The sequence below is a fragment of the Polypterus senegalus genome, chromosome 2 (assembly GCF_016835505.1).
Source record: "Polypterus senegalus isolate Bchr_013 chromosome 2, ASM1683550v1, whole genome shotgun sequence".
Taxonomy (NCBI): domain Eukaryota; kingdom Metazoa; phylum Chordata; class Cladistia; order Polypteriformes; family Polypteridae; genus Polypterus; species Polypterus senegalus.
The window spans coordinates 110,085,430-110,111,030 of record NC_053155.1 but is presented as its reverse complement, the minus strand read 5'-3'; the positions used below and the strand labels follow the sequence as shown (position 1 = coordinate 110,111,030).

The window sequence follows — 25,601 nt, the reverse complement described above, 5'->3', positions numbered from 1 at the left end:
TCTGATGAAAACATTAAAGAAGAGAATACTAGTTCAATATTATTTTGAAATCTAGATTCCTGAATTAAATTACTTAAAAAATATTATGTCCACTAGAGCAGTAGATAAGTACAGTACTATAAATCCTTTTTCAAATTAAACATAAATTAAAATATATATAATACATACATTCATTGTACAGTATGTAAGGCTAAATAGCTGCCTAAACAAGCACTTTTGATGTATTTATGGCATTTCTGAAATAAAAAGTAGTAAAATTAACTCCTAATAGAGTGCTATATAATACTCAAGATTTTATTTTCTTTTTTCTAAAAGTAGATAATTTTCCTCATACACTTTACCCCACCACCACCACCGCAATTGTTAGCTTACACAGGACCCAAGGGCACCATTTCAACCTTACTGGCCTTGACAAAGCAGTTTGGTTCAATAAGAACTTGTGTTTTACAACCAGTAATACATATCCAATTACCTTATTACAGTATCGGCTGGAAAGCAATTGATGAGGATCATGAACTGGCCACTGCAGTTTTAGACTTCATTGTATCAAAATAGTAAAATAAATATATTCTCCTCTTGACCAAGTGGATATAGGCAATGATCTGCAACAGTGTTCAGTATTTGCAGAATTTTATTATAAGCAATCTCTCCCAAAGGTTAAATCTTGCCTTTAGCAGAGCTCTTTTATGAGCTTTCACATTTCCTATTTTGTTGCTGGATTCAGATCAGATCTTTTTTATTTCACTTTCTGACTGATAGTAATGCCAGGTCGTTAAGTGACATCTGCATCTTATTAGCATCTTATAAAATGAGGACAAGGAGAATAAAAACACTCAGTGCTGGAGCCAGCATTAGTTCTAGAAGTTTGCCCAGAATACTGAACTTCGACCGACATTTGCTTTGCCTGTTGACCTTGGGTTTTTTTCTGTTCTTCGAAAAAGCAATTCATACATGTGTGTTGCAAACTCTTACATGAAAAATTAGTCTCCATATACAATGAATCTAATGCTATGGTGTGTGCCAAAAAAGCTTGGAAGACTGACTTTAAACAACAAGACCTCAAATCAACATAGAAACCTCAACGCTTTGAAAAATGGCTAAATGTCTCCATATTACAGCACATGTGGTTAGTTTTTATATGCATTTTAAACATGAATCGAGTGTTTAAAAGAGCTTAATTCACATGATTGAATACATCAGTACACATCTAACCTGAACTTCACATTATAGCTCCTTTTGCAAACTACTGTACCTTTGTTTTATACATCACCTACCAATAATCAATACCATCTTAAAAAGTTTTGGGTTATTCAGAGTTACAGTGAATGCTCATTTTCTGAGTTTCCTCCACTGGTGAGGTGCAGGGAGATGGAATAAGTGTAGAAAATACATGACTCAAGCAGGAACCTGAATATGGTGCACTTCATTGCGGGAAAATTTTACTCATACAGGCCCAATTAGCCAAATCTGCATTTCTTTGATTTGGAGGGATATATAGTACCCTGTGAAAAGCTGCACGAACTGTACTTCCCTAAATAGAACAGACATTTGCTAGCATTTGTGAAGTTGCAGCCACCGTACCGTTCCAGCTATAGTAATGTAGTGCAGTGCAGTGGATTTTGCTCATTTTACTGCTGTTTTATGTAGATTGCTTTCATTAGCGACACAAGTTAGTACTCGTGCGACATGGTAGGCTGCCTCTTCATATAGTCTTCCCTGCGGCTAGCACTGAATCTGCTTGTTTGAACAGGGAATGGCAACTCTTACTGCTGCTGACTTAGCACCGATGTCATCCCTGGCTGATGTGAGAGTCAATACTGACATAGCTGGGTCAGCTGTCCCAGTTACTACCAACAATTTCTTACAAAGTCACAGAAACTCTTTGAAATAGCTCGGTGGTCTTCTCTTCTGCTGTGGTCAGGCAGCCAGTGAATAGTGCACAGCAGCAGGCATGTTGAGTATTGTGCTATCAAGCTGTGAAGCAGGGATGTTGAGATGAGGAGCTATTATGCAGAGTAGCAGGGGTGTTTCATGCTGCATTTCATTCAGATCATTATATGAGCATGGCTGAACCTCCATGTGCGGGTCTGCAATGCTAGTAGTCTTTTTGTTCTCCTTTTTCATCACCTGATGGTGCAAGTGGTGTTTCAGGTCCTAGATCTCATTTTCAGTACTCTTCATCAACAACTGAGCAAGTCCATTTTTAGGTTTCCTTGGTACTCAATGCTTTCCCTGAGTTGGATTATAGGTCTTTTACTTATCCCACTTCTGACACCAATGTAGTACTTTGCATTGCTTGACAACACTTGACCCTCTGCACTATTGCTCATTTCATTGTTTTTTTGTGTAACTTGCTGTCCTTAGTAGGACCGCTTGCTTATCCACACAAGAAAGGTGATCACTCGACTGTGACAGGCTCAGCAATTTTATAGGCTCCCCTGCAGCTGGCGCTAAAGTTAATCATTTGAATAATGAATTGCCAGCTCATAATGCTGCTTACTTAGCACTGATTTCATCCTAAGCTCCTGCAAGAGTCAGCCTCATAATTGATTTTGTTATGAATTTTGGCCAGAGTTAGTGACTTGCTAAGAGTCACAGGTCACAAGATCACTGTGTACAAAGTTGAAATGCAATTTAAGAAGGAATTTTTGCTAACTACTAATATGCATTTGCTTAATAGAAGTTGTAGTGGAAACCTGCATCCACAGTATGCAGGGTATCTTACTTGCACTTTCGTATTAATGATATCCTTTTAATTTCTTTCATCTATGAAAATGTTTAGCAGTGGATAGTGCTCACTGGTCTATACTTTCACCGTATGTTGTCTGCATGTCAGTTAAGTGATGGTGGGGTCTGATAATCTGTCCACAATTGACAAAACACAGTGCCTTGTATAAGTAGTTATAAGATTTTATGTGCTGAATATTTTCCATATGCTCCAAGTTTCTCATGTTTTCCAGGCAGGTTTCTGCTGCCATTGCTTTTATAAACCATGTTGTCCTTACTGCAGATGGAGTAATTTTGAGCACTTTTTAAATTTTCTCTTCTTAGTATTAGTTACTAATTTTCACCTGTGTAAACAAAATAAAAACACTAACATTATTCATCTTAAAAAAAGCCCTTTAGAATAGCCGTATTTTAAAGCCTTTTTTAAGTGGCAGCCCAATAAAATCATGACAAACTTCTGCAGCAAGCCAACTTAAAGTGCAAGGCACCTGTCACTAGCCAGTAATGATAACAATTTATTCTTTCCTTCTCACTGTATCTTTATATGCTATGCTGAATCTCTTCAAAGACATTAAGTGTATTCAAAGCAGAATGTTCTTGTAAGGAGATGCTGTCAACAACTGACGAGTGAAGTCTTTGAACATCAAAGTTATAAAAGATCACATTGCTCATTTTAATTATAACACAGTTCGTCATCACTCTCCTGTTTCCAAATGATGGCTTTTGACACCTCTTCAACTTTTGGCATTTCACTGACATTTACATACCTGTATGCAATATGCACTGAGGTCGACAAGAGGAAAAATGCAGATTCCTGCCAACCAGACAACAAAACTGGTGTGCTGTTTAGGTAGCTGTCTCACTTTTCTGCTATTTTGCTATAACATCTACCCACCAACAGGTATTAATAATAGAATTAAATTTTTATTTTAAATATGTAATTAACATGACAAAAAATTGACCAAAGCACTTTGTTAGTGTATATAATTATTTTTTTAACCAGAATGTGAATGTGGGTTCATGTATAAGAGAGACCCAGAGTTGTTTTGTACACAAGGCCTGATGTTGTTGTCATTTGGTAAATATTATTCATTTTTTCTGAATATATTTGTATATCTTAATTGTGAATAATAACATATACAGTACAGGAAAAGAAACAAACAAAAAAACCCTGGCCTGTTTGCTCACTTGTCAATTACCAAACATATGCACTCTTTTTCTCACCCTACAACATTTTCTTCCTCTTGCCAAAGGGTCTTTGCTTCTAACCTGAGACTAGATCCAGACTCAACAGGACCTTTGGCCTAAGGTGGCTTTAAATCACTTCCTGACATGAGTTCTGGCAAAAACCCAGAAACATTTCTGAATCCATGTTTTAGCCTTCTTTGGCAGCAGAAACCTCAGGGTATAGCCCTCTAGGGGCTGCTAGTATCTTGTTACCCCTAAACTCTAAAGGTTTTTAGAAGACCAGCTCTGAAGTGATCTTCATGATGTCCAAGTGCAGTATTACAGTATAACTATAGTCATTCTACTTCTCTCAAAGTTGAGGGCTAGAGACCCCTGGCATCTGCAGGGTAACAACATTCGGTTTCTCTAACAGTGACTCTTTGTGTCGTATGTTTGTGTGCCTTCTTAAGATATGCCTTTAGTACACACAGCTTCCCAGTGACAACTGCCTATCTCAACTAATATGCATAGAATTTCTTTCTTTGTGATTTTCTCTCTTATATGGATGTTTTGTTCAGGATCTTTTTCTGGAATATACCATGCTGATTGTGCCTTTGTCCCCTGGCATCTTCTTGCCAGCTGGACACCCCACCACTAAACATATCTGATATAATGTCTCCCAATTATACAAGCTTCATAAATAGCTAAACTGGAGAAAGAAGAAGAAGAAGAAGAAAAAAAAAACGCTACTGTTCTGACAAGTGTTAAAAATAAACCAAAAATAAATAAATAAGAATTATACCACCAGTGCAACCTGAGGGAAAATGTCAAATACAGACAGGCTGTAATTTACGGAGAGTCTATGATCTGACAAGACTTGGATGCCTTTGATTCTAGCTGTTTGCACCTGCCAGTGCTCAGTTACTTTGTGAAAAATATAAATGAAGTAGAAAATTACCCTGCTTTGGATGCAAAATGGTATGCTTTCTTCAGACAGACTAGAAGATAAATGAGCCTTGTATCATATGAATTTTTAATTTTTAAAGTTATAAGCTAATTTACAAAGTTAATCCTGTTTTCTATTTTTGCTAAGAACTCACTTTTTAAGGATGGCTTGAGTGTGCAGTGTTTAGTGCTCCTGGCTCACACCTCCAGGGTGAGAATCCAAACTCAGTTGCATATCTGTGTGGAGTTTTCACCTGTTATGTGTTTATGTGCAGGTGTGTGTGTGTAAAAGAATTTAAATCTCCTCCTTAGGATTAGAGTCTTTTCCAGGACTAATTTCTGCCTTATATCTGATGTTGCAGGGACAGGTTCTGAGTCACTGTATTTAATGAAAGAAACGGGTTGTTAAAATAAATGGATGGATGCGATTTCAAAAAAAGAATTGTAAGCCAATGTAATTACATGAAATGTGTTATTCTATCTTATCACATTTATTTTCAGTAAAGAAATGAGGAACATTTAATTTTCTAATACTGTAGGAGAGCTGATTTAATCTGCTTTTTTCAGTCTAATGTGACAGAGTGTCATAGTGGGTGTTGTGGATATGTCAAAGCACTTAATCCTCACTTCACTTTCCTCTCTATCTACAAATACATTCAGTTAAGTTAGATTGACTGACAAAAATTAACTAGCCTATTATGAGTAATTTTAGGTACAGGCATGTCTGTAGTTAATGACTGCATTCCCGGCCCTTGTACCTGGTAAACCTAGTTCAGTAGATGGATAGGTGGACTTTCTTCATATTGTCACACCTATCAAATATTGTGTGACATGTACATTCTATAATATCATTGACTTTGCCATTGATAAAACTAATGTATCTCAACCTAACTCTGCCAAGTCTATCACCAGCATACATAGTTACTTGAAGTGGGTTATCTTTTGGTTCTGTTGGCTAGCCTGCTGCCTTTCTTTATGAGGGCAGAATTGGTGATCCAGTGCATGACATATTCCACATTTGACTGATGCTTTTCCAAGGTAACATACAAATTTTGAAATATAATTGGTTACTTTTATTTTGGGTACCATATGGAGCACAGGCAGGTGAAGTGACTTGTTCATGATCACACTATGTTAATGGTGAAATCTAATCTATAACCAGAAAGTCAATTGAAGTGTGCTATCAGCTCTGGATGAACTTGTGCTGACCCGGTTTTAGTACATATTTATGGTAAGAAGATTAACTTTCGGATTTAGCTGTGTTTCAGTATACCTCAGAGTTGTGGACTAGCAGCGAATCAAAACTAAGGGCTTGTTTATACTTCACGCTCAGAACGCGTACACGCACACATCATTGCTGCCACCCGTTCCCAGTGTTCATTTCACACGTCCTCTGAGCAGTTCCTCAGAAATTAACGCAATGCGTGTGCGAATTGCAGTCCCAGCAAAATGTCAGGGGGCACAGTGTGATAAAAGTTGAAACGTGACATCAGAGTCTCTGTTTACTATCTACTACATGTAACAGAAAGTCATTTTGAGGATGCTACAGGATCAAAGTACGCACTTCGATGTTTGATGAATGGTTTGATATGGTGAAGCAAAATGCCGACATACAAATGCAATCGTGGTGCTTTTATATTCAAGCGTCACTTATTCCCCATTGTAATGACATGATACATTTTAAAAGTCTCACATACCATCTTTTTTTTGCACCTTCTCAACAGCAACATAATTTACAGTGCTGTATTTGAGCCAAACAGAAAAAAATTAAAGACACAGTGAAAAGGCGTATTTTGTGATTAAAGTGGAAATTTCGGCTTTAACCTCGGAATGTCCACTTTAATCTCATAATTTACTTAATCATTAAAGTAGACCGTCGTAATCCAGTTGTTAATCACTATGTGCTTCTGAAGCTTCCTCCTGACCTGACAGCAGTGGCAAGCAGCAATAGATCACCACACAGAACACATTAAATGTATGACATTCCAACTCTTGGCAAACTTAGAATTCTTGGATTTATACTTGATATCAGTTGCATGATGAAATGCATTAAAGTATGTATATTACATTTTACAGATAAATCATTAATTTCATTTAAATAATGAATACTGTTAATAACACACACGGTGGTGACACGGTGGAGGAGCGTTAGTGCTACTGTCGCACAGGGAGTCATGTCACTGCTGTTCCCTGCCTGGAGTTTACATGTTTTCCTGCTGGGTTTCCACAGTGTGCTCCAGTTTCCTTACAAAAGTGAATTAATTCGGTTATTGGGAAAAGCTGAACGCATAATGAATGCCAACGATCAACTCTTCAGTTTTATGTATGTAATTGGGAAAGTAAGACCAGGTTAAGACTCCCACAGGCCCCAGAGTATCAGATGCATAAAATTACACATATAAAACTAAAATGAGCTGGGGAGTTCTCTCCCTCTGAGAATTAAGACAGTGGTCATTTGTACATTAGGTCAAGGAGCAGCAATACTGTATATTGTACGAGTAACCACGCACATGTGTTGCTTGGAAGAGTATGAAGTACTGCTGGACAAAAAAAAAATGCTGATGTTACTTTTTGTCTCATATGCCAAGGCCCCAGGACGTGCATGCAGGTCACCCTGATGGTAGATCTGCCCAGGAATTACAGAGATACAATGCTTCAGATATGATTCTACTATTTCAGGGCATCTTCTCAAAGTAAACAACATTTATAATAATAAATACAATGGTTATAATTATTTATTTAATACGTTTACATAAGGAAATACTTTTTCCCTGTTCTCTGCTCTTTTAAATCAAGAGGAATGTGCAGTGACCTGTCATTAATTGGGAGAGGGCGCGACATTAATTGCCAGCTTGCAGGTAATTAGACAGCCAACTGCGCAAACAGAGGAAAAACATGAAACAAAAACAAGACTAGTTATATTTTTGCTAAACTCAGTATTGATCTTGTTCCACTCTTTACTGAAACAGCACAGACATGAGGATCATCAACTTTTAGTACCGTACTAGTGTACTTACTCTGTGTCATGATTGGGGTTTATTGAGGTCAAGGATACTGTTCATTTTATTATTTGTTTGTATTTCATAATGATTCAGATGTTGTGTTTTGTTATGAAATATCTTGGTTGTCCTCAGTCATCGCCATTTTGTAATCCTGTTGTTTGATCCACTTCCCTGTATTTCCGCCTCTGAGGTCAAGAACTGTGCTTAATCGGTGTGATGGGTTAAAATGATTGCTGGGATGTCATTTTCTTATCCAAACCTTGCACAAAAAAAAAAAAAACCTTCTCACATGTTACTTTTAGTTTTGACCTCTTCCTTGTTCTATCGACCTTGAATGTTGTCTCTCGTTGTGGCTTTAGTTTCCTTTTATTCTCAGTACTTTTTTGTTTTCCTATGTGCATCCTCATGCTCAAAAAGTTTTACCTGCCTGTGCTTTGACAGGACGGTTTGGTCTTGAACTGCAGTTAACACAAGGCTATCGTAGGTACACTGCAACTTACCCAGAAAGATCAGTACTGCACCCCAGAACGATAGTCAGTGAACTACTAAGGGACCTGCTTCCCAGCTTCATATATATAGGCTGAGGGCAGTCTTTTAGTAGTGACATCATGGTGGCCTGGACTCTAGGATCCTAACCCTAAAAACAATGAATAAAGGAGAACACATAATACATACATAATAAATAAACAGAATAATACCAGCAAAAATACATAAAACCAATAAACATCAAAAATGAATACTTCACATTAATCAAAGAACACACAGAAAAGGAAAATAAATATAACCTGGAATTACTTGTGTTACATTCTGTGTATTGCATTGTATTTAACCTCTTTTTTTGACACCCATTGCATGCCCATCCCACCTGGAATGGGGTCTCTCTTTGAACTGTCTTTCCCAAGGTTTCTTCCATTTTGTTTCCTATAAGGGAGTTTTTCCTTGTCTTCTTAGACAGTCAATGCTGGGGAGCTGACAAAAGGCAGTGCCTGTTAAAGCCTATTGCGGCACTCCTTGTGTGATTTTGGGCTATACAAAAATAAATTGTGTTATTATATAAAACAGACCTTTGCTGAAACATGACACACCTAAGGTAATGTGATTATTTTATGCTTAAGTAAACTCCGTTTTAGTTTATTTTATTGACTTGCACCCATTTGTCTTGACTTAAATTTGCCAGTGGACTTAGAAATATTGTGTCCTGTGCACAAATGTTTTGATTGTCATTGACATATTATTGGTGTAAGCTGATAAGTACCAACCTGTAAGTTAACTATAACTTATTGCTGTGTACCAACTCTCATGTAAAGGTTACATTTCACTGTCATACTGGCACTCATTAGTATACACGATGACCCCGCCCCACCATGATATATTGTGCCCAACCCTGCCAAATACTGTGTGTTTTAAATCTCATGATATTGTACATTACTTTTTTTCCTTATATATTAAAACATGTTATTAGTAATCAAACTTAATTATTATTTTAATGCTTATTGTTTTCATTGTTTTTGTGTTATCAAATTAAAAATGCAATTATCTTTTTATTACAGGAATTCATTTTACCTGGCAAACTTAGAATGTACTGACAAAGTGGTGAAGATCACAAGCCATAGTAAGAATACATCTTCTGTCTTTTCTGATATCTTTTTGATTGGCATATTTTGTTTTTAAAGATTACGTCATGTTTGTTCAAGTACTGTTCTGCTAATTCTGGCTTCCATCTAATGTTTTAGATCCATTGGCAGTAGTACCTTGGGTATCTTGCTTATAGTTTTTTTTCCATTTTATGCTGTAGTGTGTCATGAATCAGAGTAGAATTGTTCATTTATTAAGCCTTCAAAATCTTGTACTGGGTCATCAAAGTTTTGTATATTATCATAACTTTTAAGAAAAGACTTGGAAAAAACAAATCATCTTCAACTTAAATTGGAGTTACATTATAAGACTTCTAGTTGAAGGGGATGAAGTTGCTGATCTAGTTGCCTGAAGATGTCAGATTACACACCCAGAAATCACAGGGGATGACAAATTACACAACTATATGAGTTGTCATAAGATTTGTGAGCATTTTTATGACAGAGTCGGTGCTGTACAAATACTTTCTGGATATTGAAAGTTTAGGCTCAGTCTTTCCCTTTTTTCCATTCTGTCTTGGCACATAAAACACAGGACATCAGACAGACAAGCATCTCTTCTGTGTGTACAGTCCAAAACACCCATATTCCTTACCCGTCATGCCCATATTATATGCTTTATAAGTGCTCATTAGTTGTCAGCAGTTAACCCACTCTCATGACTTAAGACAAACTGAAACCTACAAACATGTTATAAATGACTTTAGGATGACATCAGACTTGTTTGATTTTGTCAGGACGGATCACAGACTGGCTGGGCTGAGTCACTTTGAGATGTCAGATGACTCCACTGGTGGTCACAGGAGCATGCTACCTCTGACCCGTTGAGATTATGTAAATGATGTTTGTGACTGAAAAAATCATGTAATGTGACAGAGCTTTTAAACACTAATATTTGCTATAAAAGAAAATTATGTTTTCATTCTTTCTCTCCTGTCTCATGTGACCATTCTAGCCTATAACATGCGTTCAGTGAGGCATTCAACAAGTAGAGATCCCATAAGTACATTTTAAGGATAAAATAAGTTCAAATCAGTCTCTTTTTTAAGCCTGATTTTCCATACATAGTGCTTTTTTTTCAAAATGTTTACAGCATTTCCTTCAGTGATAGACTTTTTGAAAGTGTTACATTGTACATAGTGCTTGTGAGAATTTCGGGAAGAACAGATTTTGAGACACAAAGGATTTTGCCATATGAGTTGCATGGCACATACTGCATTTGCATATTATTTAAAAAAGGTTTTTTTTGGTTATTTGGTAGCAAGTAAGTAATACCTATATCAAAAATAGAACATGATGTACTAAATTATGCATGTTACAATCAGGGTTCTGGTGAAAGGTTGGCCTGTAGCTTCATTGAATGAGAAAAGTCTTATTAATGATTATTTATCACTGGAAGCCACCATTATAAAATAAGTAAACATAGTAACATCTTTTCATATTCAGAAATCAGCTTCAATCCAAAAATAAAGGTCTCTTTTTATATCTTTTCAAATAACAGATCTGAACAAGGAATTTAAAGCTAATTATCACATTGAATCTTAATATAATTGCTTTCTTGTTTGCTTCTTTTTGTATAAAACAGTTTTATATTTTCTGTAGATTTTTTCTGTGTAGCATTTTATGTATTTTAAGGTCTGAACAATCTACACTATCATAAAATGATCTTTCTTTCTGTCCATAATCATTCTTTTCTAATTTTCCACTCATTTTCTGTCCATAATCCTCCATTTCTAATTTTCCACTCATTACACCAGTTTATTAAATGCTTGCCAGAAACAATCTTGGATCTTGTTTATTCATAATTGAAATCATTTGGTTACACAAAAAGATTTTTTTGTTTTTTTCTGGCAACGCATTAGTACTGGGGTGGATACAATAAAAACTTTTTTATTATAATGTATAGAAGTAAATGGCCTATGTCTTATGCCACAACATTCAAAGTGGACAGATTAAACAGGGAAAATGGCAAAGCTTCATTTTATAAAATAAAATACAGTAGATAAGAATTAAATCAGAGCCAATGTGTGATAAAAAGCATTCAAGTATGGAGAACTGATTGTGTAAAATGTGACTACAAATTTGAACCACTCGCATGATTGAACTTTTTTGCCTCATTTATAACAATAAAGTTAGACAAAAATGTAAATTTGATGGTATAAATAAGCAAAAAATTAATTTTAAAGTCATTTATAAAAGAGTATGTTTCTTAATGGCAATGGATTACTGCTGACCATGGTGCTACCAGAGAGTTACAGGCAGGAAACTGGACACCCAGAGGAGTCAGGAAAAGGGAAAAATCCACGCTGGCAGTAACAGCCAAGTTTATTTTAGTTAAATTTTAGTTTTAATTCGCTTTTTATTTGCATACTATTTTCATTTGTCATTGTATTTTTAGGTTAGTTTGAGTTTAATTTTTTGGACATTTGACCATTTTATTTTTGGTGACTTACCCTAATTAGTAATTATTTTTTTAGAGAATCATTTTAGTTTAGTTTTCATATTATTTTTAAAATGGCTGTTCGATGAGGATTAATGAATGCACAATGTACTAACATGCTAAAGGAAATGCAGAAATATGCACAGAAATACATAGATACTGTGAGCCTGTATTTGTTCTAGTCATTTATACAGAGAAGTATCTTATGAACTCTTTATAAAATGTGTCTCATGTGTATTGCCCATCTGTTCAAGGAGCAGGCTGCTTACTTTCACAACACTAGGTATTTCAAACTTCAGATCAATACATCACAGTACCTTAGGAAGGCAGGTAATTCACACAACCTGACAGACATTCAATAAATAGCTCTGCCTGGGCCCTTTCTCCCTTTTTTAGTTCAACCAACTGAGCTGATCAGACAACAACTTTCAGCAAAGAAAAAAAGTAAAAGCCCTACATAGCCTGTCAGTTTATTTTCTTTGGAAGGATTGAGTTTTTTCAGCATGCCATGGTGCTCAATGTCATTTTAGGCTTCATTATAAAAGCTGTTTAAGAGTTGTTGTGATCTTTTTCTGTAATTGATCTCCTCAAATCCGACCACCATGTTATCAATTACACAATTACTCTTGTTACTGTCAGTGTCATACTCAGAGTAATCCCAGACAATATCTTCCCATTTATGACTAATTCTTTGTTTTAAGGCCATGTTTAAAAATACATTCTGTCTAGGCTGCTGACAACCATCATGCTTTTTAGTGAAAAAGAAGGGAACATCAATAGCAACATTACCTGTAAGCGGGTCGGCATGAGTAATAACTGCCAGTTACTTTACCCTGTAAGCAATACTTACTACTATGCATGATAATTATCTATTATTGTCTAGTAGTTATTAATATACAAATTTATATAAACTAATGGCAACAAATAATTTGTTTATGTATTCATTCATTCTTTCATCAAGCTTTTTCGATTTGAGGTTAAAAACATTGTGAGGGCAGCTAAGTGTGTATCATTTATATCAGTATGTTATGTACAACTAGATTATTAAAAATTGTTCAGACTTCATTTAAAATTAATAGAAATTGCCACTCTGCAGTGGCATTAGGATCTAAAACAACAGTTGCGTACTTTATTAAATTTTGAACTGTCCACCATCCAGAAACATCTTTAATTTTTTTGGCATGTTTTCATTCCATTTATTCATAATTGAAACCACCAAATTCACAAGAGACGAAGACAACAGCATGAAGAGCAATGCAGAAATCCAAACCAGGCACAAAAAAGTTACTTCTCAAAAGAAAAAACCTGCATGGCCAACATTGTGTTACCTTTAAAAACTAACAAAGAATCAACACCATTTTTAGGTTTAATCATAAACATATCTCATACGCAGAGCTTGGTGTTAAATACTGAGTTGATCTCCATATCATAATCCAGCAAACCCACAGATTATGTTATTTAATTCCAATTTGTAATTTTTTGCAAAGTTTACAAAGAGCATAATTTCCTGTAATGCTGCCTTCAAACTAGTTAATCGTAACAAATTACTGAAGGTATAAGAACAACCTGATTTTTAAAAATACTCTAGTTGTGACAAATTTGGTCAACTTAACAGATAACCTAATTTGTCTAAAGTCTTTGAAATTTGGCAGGTGCTGGTTCTGCAAATAATGTTTTTCCCTGGATATTAAGTAAACCAGATCAATTAAGAAAGTGTTGTATTTTATTGTCTTAATGTTGTACCAAACCATATTATATCGCATCTCATATCGTGAAACATTCCTGGGAAAATTATTATAACATATTGTTTCTTCATGTATCGATACTGTACTGTATTGTTTGTAGACCAGAGGTTTACACCCCAAATTACCATACTAGGACAATTAGGAGATCTGATTTTTTGACAAACTTGTTTTTGGAATATAGAAGAAGTCCAGAATTCTAAATCCATGTGTGCATGTAGAGAACAGCTAAACTCCAAACATGAATGGACTTAAAAATGTAGTGCCAATTCCTGCAGTGATGAAGGCACAGCGATAAATATTTCACATCAATGCCATGACTAATTTATATAGTTTAAATATATATGTTTTTATTGACAACAAAGGCAAAAAAGTCAGAATTAATGTAAGCCGCCCTAAACCAGGGTTGTTCATAAGAAAGGTAATAATTCGCTTCATGAAGTAACAGAACATAATCTATATATATAAAAGTCAATGTATGTGTGTGTTTGTATTTATGTATGTTCCAGCATCACTTCAGAATGGCTGGAACGATTTTCATGAAACTTGGTAGACATGTTTCTCTTTGGTCGACTAAAAATACTGTAGGGTCAAATCAACCCTAACCCACCACCTTCTGGGTAAGGTAGGGTGGGGGGTGATCTTGCTGTCTTGTATGCATGTTATCATCCAGTTGACACTCGGAACAACCACCAGAGGGCAAACTGGAGGTGACTGCCAGCATTCTTTATGTTTGAGCGCCACCGCGTACCTGTTGCTTTTGAAATTAAATAGAGTTGGCCAGTTCAGAGCGTCAACTGGATGATAACATACATACAAGACCGCAAGACAAGCACTTTAATGACTCTTCATTGTTTGTTAATTTATTCTTATTTTTAAAGTTGTGTTTTTTTTAAATTATATTTTTCTCAAGCAATTAAAGCAATTAAAAAAAACACTTTATTTTCCTCATGGGCAATGTCGGGTATTTCCTCCATGTTAGCTGGTAAACAATAATAGTTGCATCAAATACTTGAAATATTAAAATGTGGGCTTCATTTTAAATAAAGTCTAAATATTCTTGAATGTAATAGAAATAAATATTCTTGAATATAATAGAAATATGTATTTTTTTTTTCTTCATAGAGGGCTAAATCTCTAGTAAAAAATTAGAATCAAAAATAGTAACATATTTGTAGTCTCTGACTTTGAGATAACATAAAACAATATCCCATATGCTTGTGTTTGAAATTTGACATTTTTAACTGGGTGTGGGTCTTAGACATCAAGCACCACCAATAAAGAATCAAATATATCAACAAAATTTCACCGTCTGCATGGAAAAAATTAAACAAGATTTGCATAGATGGTCAACTCTTCATCTCACTCTAGCTGGAAGAATTAACACTGTTAAGATGAATATTCTTCCTAAGCTCCTTTTTTATTTCAAAACATCCCAATATACATTAATAAATCATTCTTTAGGCAATTAGATTCAACAATAACCTCATTTATTTGAAACTCAAAACATCCACGCATCAAAAGAGAGACCCTACAAAGACAAAAGGCAGAAGGCGGCATGGCTCTACCTAACTTCCAGTTTTATTACTGGGCAGCAAATATACAGTCGATAAGAACCTGGACACAAATAGAAGAACATACACAGGCTTGGACCGCAATAGAAGTAAAATCCTGCAGTACCTCTTTGTATTCCTTGCTCTGCGTTCCAATAAACACACGTTATCGGCAATACACTAACATCCCAATTGTGCTCCACTCACTTAAAATCTGGAACCAATGTAGAAAGCATTTTAAGACGGAGAAGCTTCTATCTGTGGCACCTCTGCAAGAGAACCACCTCTTTCAACCTTCACAAACATATGCAGTTTTTAATATCTGGAAAATACTTGGAATTAACTTGCTTCGAGATCTTTATATAGACAACGTCTTTGCATCCTATGAACAATTACATTCCAAATTTAACATTCCAGCTACACATTTCTTTCACTATCTTCAAATCAGGAACTTTGTTAAACAGAACCTTCCAAATTTTCCTCATCTTGCACCCTCATCCACACTGGAAAAAATATTGCTTAATTTCAAGGAATTAGACTCCATCTCTACAATATATAAAATCATTTTACAATCCCTTCCTTTCAAAGATCCAAGAGGACACTGGGAAAAAGATCTCTCAATTAATATATCAGAAAAGGAGTGGAAAGTAGCAATGCAGAGAATTCACTCGAGCTCCATATGCAAAGCATACAATTATACAACTCAAAATTATATATCAAGCACATCTGTCTCGACTAAAACTCTCCAAAATGTTTCCAGAACATGATCCAACCTGCGAACGTTGCAGCCAAGCCCCAGCCTCACTAGGTCACATGTTCTGGGCCTGTACCAAATTAACATTATTCTGGACAAAAATTTTTAATCACCTTTCAGACAGCCTTGGACTCACAATCCCTCCTAACCCATTAACAGCTGTTTTTGGGGTTCTTCCAGAGGGGCTTAAAGTGGAGAAGGACAAACAAATTGTGATTGCATTCACTACACTGTTGGCACGCAGACTCATTCTGATAAACTGGAAGAATCCAAACTCTCCTCTTTTAAGTCAGTGGGAAACCGATGTGTTATATTATTTGAAATTGGAAAAAATTAAATACTCAGAGGATCCGTACAAACTTTTTTCAAAACATGGCAGGATCTAATCAGTAATATTTTAAAATATGTTTATAAAGCACAGAGAATTTATTAATTTAGGTATGTTTACAAGCCTTAAATTTTACGCCGTTTGGCTTGCTCTCTCTCTCAGGGGTGGGGATTGATCTGTTCTTAACTTAATTCTTCTTTTTGTAAAAACTGGATTGCTTTGTATGGATTATAATAAAATTAATAAAAAAAAAAAAAGAATCAAATATAAAAAATATGATATTCTTGATCAACAACCTTAATATAGCATAAAACAACATGCTGCATGTCAATACCACCAATCCCCATTTTTCTGAAGTTTTGTGAAAAGGAGTAACTCTGACCTCTCATATCCCATATGGCATGCACAACTTCAAGTCCGTCTGTTCAATTCTGCTGAAGACACCTGTGGTTTACACTGTATCATAATTGTGCAATAAATGCCAAATAAATGACGGGTTTCAAGACTAGAGGGATCAAAAATAGGAGTGAACCCCACAAAGCTTGACATCTCACATAACTAGACATCAAGACAAGTTGAATGTTATAATCATATATGAGGGCTTTTGTCACACTGGGGAGTCGGGACACAATGGAAAAAAAAGTAACTGATGTAATTTGAAAACATTCATAAGTAATTCTTATGAATATAATACTATTTCAAACAAATTAAGAATGTACAGCAAGTGTTACTCTAAATTTGACTTACTGTATAGTATGTATTTGTCATGCCTATATGTGTCTTTCGTACATAGTAAATGAAAACATTACCACACTGGCTTACTAGTAAATGGCTCTCTATAGCTTGTATATTGCCGTAAGCGTCATTAAACTTTCAAGGTGAGTGATTTTAATATATCATTTGAAAATTTCTTCTACCTGTGCAAGAAAGGGGAAGACGAAAACCATACCTTTAAAGGGTAAGTTAATGCAGCATAGCAAAAAACTGTATCTGTCAGCATAGAATACACAAAATTAATTTAAGCTTCTCTCGCTGTAAAGTAAAAATAGCCTCCTTCCCCCACCCCTTTCTTTCTAGTGGCACAAGCAAGGCTTAAACAATGCAGCATTTCACTTTTCCTTTATTCCTTATCGGAACATTCACAGTGCTACCAATATGACACAAGGGTTCTCTGAAACAAACTGCACACACTAATCAACAGTTTACTGCACATACTGTCTTTGTTAACATTTTATAAGCCTGTCAGAAAATGTATAGCATGTATGAAGTCTGCCTGTGAGGCTAGATTGAATGCAAGAAAAACAATACAAAATAATTACTAAGCCCCCTGTAAGTCAACTTTTGTGTAAAAATCTAAATATATGGCTGCAGAAGATAACAGATTGAAAACACTTATTTTATAGTCACAAGAGTTTTTCTATATTACAGAAATGGTTCGAGTTAATTCTGCTATATTTAAGTGGTATAGTTAATATATAATCTACTCCTAAGCGTTTTTGCTGTGATTACATTAGTATATTATTAGCACAAGAAAAATATTGTTTTTTAAAATTTGAAGCCAGTAGGAAAAATATCTTTGCTAAGTGAATGTGCTCTTTGTTCTTTAATTAACGATATTAAAAAATAGATCAATCTGATATGCTAAAAGGTGAAATTTTGAATAATATACAGATGTTTGTTGAAAGGCCAAATATTTAATCATTGACTAGTAATAGCAAGGTATTTTCTCTGTTTTATTAACTTTTACATTATTGGTGTTTTTGTTACTTTATAATTTATAGATCAATTTAACAAATTAAAACATAAAATTAGCAGAATACAGAGGCGGAGATAAAACAGAGTTATGTAAGAAGAATCCAACATAAGGTTAAAAATGGAGTAAAATTACAAAAAAATCTGTATGATTTGTAAGCAAATGAGCTATATGCATGTTAGAGAGTGCAACACATTTTCTAGATTGAGTTGTTTCTATTGATCCATCAATTTCCATTGCCCATCAACACATTGTGAATGTAAACTGTGCATTACTCATTGAAGAGATCTCCTCAAATCTCCCATTAGCTTTGGTTAAGGCATCATTGACTTTTTTCTGCATTTTTTTTATCTATTTTGTTGCCTACTTGTTTAATTAAAGATTGTAGAGATGGTACCTATGTTGAAGACAGTACTGGGCTTAAATAGGCATGACCACCCCATGACATATAAATTATATAAGAAGGTAAGGAAATAGAAAAATTCTGTCTTGAAATATGACAAATAGTATGTTGAATGGAACAATTGAGTTGACATGAAGTATTTCCTCACAACTTTAGAAATAGAAAATCCCAGAGAGTGCTGAATGTATTTTCTTGAAAATTCTAGTCTCTATGTAAAATTATGCAGTTGCAACATGTTTCTGAATTTAGATGAAGTAAAAAAATCATAAGCCATCTTTTTCAAAGAGTGTTATTTTTTTTATATTAACTTGTCCATTTTATTTTTTTTTTGATTATGACATTTATTTGAGCTCATATTTTTGGAAGTTTATTTTCCCCTGTTCAGTGAAATGTGCAGAATAATGTGACCAGTCCTTTAATTTTTCCGAATATTAAAGTCTTAAGTGAATTGCTTTTTCTCTGTGATGTAACTATCTTAACACATTGAAATTCATAGAGAGGACAATTGTCTAACAGTTGGCCTGTGTCAGTGAATCATTAAAATAACTAGAGTATATTCTTGGTAAAAACCCAGAGTTAGAGGATTATGATCGTAGTGTTGAATATTTACATTTACATTTATTTGCTTGGCAGATGCTTTTATCCAAAGTGACTTATAAAAAAGGTAACCTCATTGAGTAACATTAGGGTAGGGTCTGCTTGTTTAGTAAGTGTAGTAGTGCAGGTAACAAAAGGTGATTGACACAATTGAAAAGATATAAAACTAATAAATTTACAATTATAGACTAACAATTGATAAACCAGTTAAACTTAATGTAACAATAATCAACCAACAATATGAATGATCACAGAGCAGAGCAATTTTTTTTTAAAAATCATTTAGACCGATATTCACAGAAAAAATGGGTTTTCAATTGCTTTTTAAATACATTGAGAGAGTCAGCAGTACAGATGGAGGTGGAAAGCTTGTTCCACCAACTAGGAACTACACAGGAAAAGAGTTTGGATTAAGACTTAATACCATGCAGATGTGGCATAATAGATGCTGTTCCCTGGCAGACCTGAGTGGGCGAGAAGGAGTATGGCACCTCACCTGTGTCTCCATATACTCAGGTACTGACCCATGGTTTTTGCCAGGCTGAGCTGCAGATGGTGGTGGTCTTTCATTCAGGTTGAGATATCAGTATGACATGCAGAGACTCTAGCTGATACTGTATAATCTTCTGGTGGGAACAGATACAGCTGTGTATCATCCATATAGCAATGATAATGGAACAAATGGGATTGGATGATGGAGCCTAGCAAGGCGGTGTACATAGAGCAAAGTAGAGGACTCCGGACCGATCCTTGGGGTACACCTGCTTGTGTCTGGTATGCCCTTGACAACTCTCCTCTCCAAGACACACTGCAGGATCTGCTCAAGATGTAGGACTCATACCATCTGAGAGCAGTCCCAATGATGCCAAGGTCAGAGAGGGTGTCAGAGGGAAGTCATGGTTGACCATGGTGAGGCAGAGAAGAGATCTAGAAGAATCAGGACAGATGACATGTTAGTACCTCTAGCAAATTGTAGTTGATTGACCACAACCATTTCAGTAAAGTTGTTCCTCTTGAAGCTGGAATGGTTGTATTGAGCAATCAATTCTGTACAGTATGAAGAAACAAGAGACCTGGTTAGAAACAGCATGTTCAAATGTTTTAGAAAGGAAGGAGAGGAGAGAGACAGGCCTGTCATTGTTAAATTGGGACGAATTGAGTGTTGGCCTTTTGAGAAGTGGAGTTATCAGAACATGTTTGAAGATAGTCGGAAATGTGCCTGAATTTAGTGAGGTGTTAATGATGTGTGTAATTGCAGAAATGAGTGAGGGGGATCCGGCCTGAAGGAGATGTGAGGGGATAGGGTCAATTGGATAGGTAGTGGGTTGATTGGAGAGGGAGTCAGAAACATCAGTGACGCAGAGTGGAGAGAATGTGGAGAATGTTGTTTGATGCATGGAAGGAGACATTATAGGTGGCAGTGAGGGTGAGAACTGACTGCTGATGGCAGTCACCCTGTCCACAAAAAAGGTGTCAAAGTTATCAGTAGAAAAGGAGGTTGGGGGAGGAGTTGAAAGCAGAGAACAGAGAGCATGTGTTGGTGGTGCTGTTAATTCTGGTCTGATAGAACCATACCTTAGTGTTGATGGTGGCAGAATAAAAGGATGCAGGAAAGGATTGGTACTTAGCCAAGTCTACCTAAGCCTTTGACTTCCACCATTTCCTTTTGACTGTCCTCAAATCAGTCCATTGATTGCAGGATGCTCCAGAAAGCCAGGTACAATTGGGTCTTTTATGAGCAGGACTGGAAGAGAAAGGACAAACATTGTCATGACAGGAGGACAGAGCCAAGCAAAGGGTGTCCATTGCAGTAATAGCGTCAAGAAAGGAGAAGTGAGCAGGAGGAGGGAGAGCAGTGGAGACTATGAACGTGAAATGGGTGGGAAAAAGGGAGCAGAGTTGATGGCGGAAGGATACAGTAGGGGGAGGAGAACAGTGAAAAGAGGTAAGCAGCAGAGAAAACTGAATGAAAAATTGGTCAGACGTGTGTAGGGGAGTGACAGTTGTAATTGACAGCTATTGAAATGAAGACTAGCGAGCATTCCAAAGAAGTCAGAGGTGAAATAATAAAAATGTATAAATTATGGAAAAGGCTGCAAAACAACATATTGAAGTGATTGGATGTTCCATTGACAACTGTTAGTTAATTATCAAAAAAATGAAAGCAATGTCAAACTAAATGCTGCCTAGTAAAGATCATCCCTTAAAACTCTCAGAACAAATAAGAAAGAGACGTGTAAGAGACGCCGCAGAGATCCATAAGTTACTTTTAAAAAGCTACTAAATTCAGTAGCTGAGAATGTAAAGAAGGTGCACTAGTTAAACATGTCAAGAGCTATGCATTACACTGACATGTATGGGTGGTTATTCAAAAAGAAACATTTCATAACATATCTGTAGTTTGTCAGAAAGCATGAGAGTGACAGAGTTGTGATCAAGTGAAACCAAGATTTAGCTTGTTCACTAAAATTTAAAGAGATATACACTCACTGGCCACTTTATTATGTACACCTGTTCAACTGCTTGTTAACACAAATATCTAATCAGCCAATCACATGGCAGCAACTTAATGCATTTAGGAATGTAGACATTGTCAAGATGACCTGCTGAATTTTAAACCGAGCATCAGATTGGGGAAGAAAAGAGATTTAAGTGACCTTGAATGTGGCATAAATGTTGGTGAAGGACAGGCTGGTCTGATTATTTTAGTAACTGTTGATCTACTGGGATTTTCACTCATAACCAAATATCCAATGAGCGGCAGCTCTCTGGGTGAAAAAATGCCCTTTTAATGCCAGAGGGCAAAAGTGAATGGCCAGACTTGTTTGAGCTGATAGAAAGGCAACAATAACACAAGTAACCACTCGTTACAACCGAGGTATGCAGAAGGGCATCACTGATGCTCAATATGTCAAACCTTGAAGCAGGATGGACCACACGAGCAAGAGACCACACTAGGTGCCACTCTCTTTAGCTAAGAACAGGCAACTGAGGCTACAATTCTTACAAGCTCACCAAAATTGGGAAATAGAAAATTGGAAAAACATTGGCTGGTCTAATGAGTCTCGATTTCTGCTGCAACATTCAGGTGGTAGGGTCAGAATTTGGTATGAAAAACATGAAAGCATGTATCTATCCTTCTTTGTTTCAACGGTTCAGGCTGCTGCTGGTGGTGTAATAGTGTGGGGGAAATTTTCTTGGCTCACTTTGGGCCCCTTAATACCAACTGAGCATTGTTTAAATGCCACAGCCTATCTGAGTATTGTTGTTGACTGTGTCCACCCCTTTATGATTGCAGTGTACCATCTTCTGATGGTTACTTCCGGTAGGATAATGCTCCATGTCACAAAGCTCAAATCATGTCAAGCTCGCTTCTTGTATACGGCAATGAGTTTGCTGTACTCAAATGGACTACACAGTCACCAGATTCCAGTTCAATAGAGCACTTTTGGGATGTGGTGGAGCAACTGTGTGATGCTATCATGTCAATATGGACCAAAATCCCTAAGGAATGTTTCCAGCACCTTGTTGAATCTATGCCACAAAGAATTATGGCTGTTCTGAGGCAAAAGGAGGTCCAATCTGGTACTAGCAAGGAGTACCTAATAAAGTGGCCGGTGAGTGCATGTGGGACACATATTACACTAACCACACCTCAAACCATGCCTACAGGGAAGGAGAATTATTATGTTTTGGGGCTGCTGTTCATCAGTAGGGACAAGAAATGTGTTTAAAGTGTAGGGTTGGGTTGTGGATTAACCAGGCAAATACTACAAAAGGAAGTTTGTTAGAATCGTCTAAAAAACTGAAGCTTACACAAACGTTCATCTTTCAGCAGAACTGTGATCCCAAACACAAGGAAAAAGTAGCATTAGAGTGGCTAAGGGCCAAAAATAGGAATGTTTAACAAAGGCCATGTTAGAGCCCCAGCCACAATTCAACTGACAATCGGTGGTTCTTAAAAAATGAAAATTACAAAGCACAACTATCATGCAACTAAACTGATCAACTCAGAGCAAGTATGTCTAGTAAGGATGTCCAAAAATCACTCCTAAACAGTGAACAAAGCAAGGAAATTCTTGCTGGCACAAGTTATTGCTGAAACTCGTGCCACTACAAAATTATTTAAGATTAGGGATTAAATACTTTACATTTTTCTTCTTAAGATTTTTTTAACATAAATAAATAAAAAAAACTAATTTGGAGTTTCAGTACTTTCAAATAAAAATAACATTGAACAAAATTACAGCGTTTGTTCAATTAAGTATTAAGAAAATTCAATGAAATTAAGTAAGTGATCAAGGCACTGAATATTTTTGCTTTATTGTTATACAAAATATATATAGATCAGAATGCAAATGTAACAAAGAAATTAGCTATGTTTAAAAGTAACACTAAACTAGATCTATTGGAAGAAACAATAAAATATTACAGATGGGCCTAGACAAAATGCAGATGTACTGTACATATGAACAAAGAAAGTTAGATTTACAACTGTAAATATAAGTTTTGATCATAAAATCTTTGTGAAAGAGTATAAATTTGCATTTTTTCCAGTGACATATTAAGATGTTAGTAAGTAACATCACTGTAGTAGTGTATCATTAAAAGAATACAGTAATCTGTCCTCGATCCCTCCTATGTTTGTATGGTTATTTTTATATATTTTAAGCCCTTAGAAAATCTCCCACACTGTTTATAAATATTCTCCGCACAGTTATACAGTAAACCCTCGTTTATCGCGGTTAATCCGCTCTAGACAGATAATGGAATTTCCACGAAGTAGGATTCTTTATTTATAAATCTAATATTTTCGCAGTTAGAGCATAGAAAACCTGTTTACAACCTTCTAAATACATTTTTTAACATTATTAGAGCCCTCTAGACATGAAATAACACCCTTTAGTCAAAAGTTTAAACTGTGCTCCATGACAAGACAGATATGACAGTTCTTTGTCACAATTAAAAGAATGCAAACATATCTTCCTCTTCAAAGGAGTGCCGTCAGGAGCAGAGAATGTCAGAGAGAGAGAGAGTAAAGTAAACAATCAAAAATCAATAGGGCTGTTGGGCTTTTAAGTAAACGACGCACCGCGATAAAGCCGCCGCAATGAAGGGATCAATGTGAAGGTAGTCTTTTCAGCATTTTTTAGAGGAGCATCCGTATCTTCTAAGCAAACAGCCTCTGTGCAAACAGCCCCCTCTGCTCACACCCCCTCTGTCAGGAGCAGAGAACGCCAGCGAGAGTGAGAGAGGCAGAGAAAAGCAAACAATCAAAAATCAATATGGGCTGTTAGAGCTTTGAAGTGTGCGAAGCATCGCGCAGGAAGCATATCGTATATCATTGAGGAGTTTTATTTAATACGTAATACATGCTCTGATTGGGTAGCTTCTCAGCCAACTGCCAATAGCGTCGATTGTATGAAATCAACTGGGCAAACAAACTGAGGAAGCGTGTACCATAAATTAAAAGACCCATTGTCTGCAGAAATCCGCGAACCAGCGAAAAACCTGTGATATATATTTAGATATGCTTACATTTAAAATCCGTGATGGAGTGAAGCCGCGAAAGTCGAAGCGTGATATAGCGAGGGATCACTGTAGTCCCTTTCATAGACTGCTGGTGCTGGGTTTAGTTTGTTCATGCATCTGAAAAAGCAGCCTTGATCCTTCTTCTAGATTTGGTATTCATTTATGTATTGTCTTATGAATACATTTTAACAAGGGTCCTATTTACAGTTGTCAAGAGACCCCAGGTATGTTAAAGGCAAATAAAGGCACACCAGCAAGGTGGCTATAGTAACAAGTCTTGCTGTAAACCTAAAATTTCAACTTGCTGTGGTTAATTTAAAGGTCCTGTCCAAGCCATTGTGGAATGAATGAGGCCACTAAAGTGTAGTTGGGGTATCCTGGAAAGGTGACAGTGGACCTAAAAGGGAAGAAACACTGCAAATGATAGTGGTTCTTGAGTGGTCAGAAAAAAGAAAGAGAGAAACGGATAATTGGTCCTGGAGGAATGCCAAGAAGCCTCAAAACTGATAGATGGCAGTGTGAAGTTCCTAGTTAAACAAAAACAAAAAGAAAATGGATTCCTATGATGAGAGAGAGCAGTCCAACTGCCATGGCATAAGTCCTCTGGGAAACTGAGGGGACTGTTTCCCCAATTTAGTAGGCCATGTAGTGGGAGAGGTCCTTGAAAAGTTGTCTCACTTTTGGAGAGTAAAGTATGCTAGGAATGTCAATCCTAGTGTTTCTTTAGACAAAAAATACCCTTTATATGATTCTAGGGTTTGGCCCAGAACTGACCCTGGCTGAGAGTCAACCCAGACAGACTTTGAGTTATTGGGGGTAGGAGCAGAAATCAAGTTTAAGAAAGAAAGGAGAGACAGAGAGAGTACTTTGTTGGTTTTTGAGAGATGTGTAACTGGGATAGCTTAGTGGTCAGTATGAAATGAATCACTGTTTATCTTTACTCCCGTGTTTTCAATGTGATTTTTTTTTTACAAAGTACTTTATTGTTTAAATTATGCGTTGTTACTTTTTACCATTATTTTCA

At 36.1% G+C, this 25,601-nt stretch overlaps 1 protein-coding gene across 4 annotated transcripts in view; it reads left to right on the top strand.

The window, feature by feature from the left end:
- Positions 1 to 25,601, top strand: part of cntn5 (contactin 5) — a 1,359,131-nt gene that overhangs the window by 312,888 nt on the left and 1,020,642 nt on the right. For all 4 annotated transcript variants that reach the window (XM_039744349.1, XM_039744347.1, XM_039744348.1 and 1 more), the window contains exon 2: positions 9,392 to 9,453. The gene's annotated coding sequence lies outside the window, so the exon portion shown is untranslated. The remainder of the gene's footprint in view (positions 1 to 9,391; positions 9,454 to 25,601) is intronic.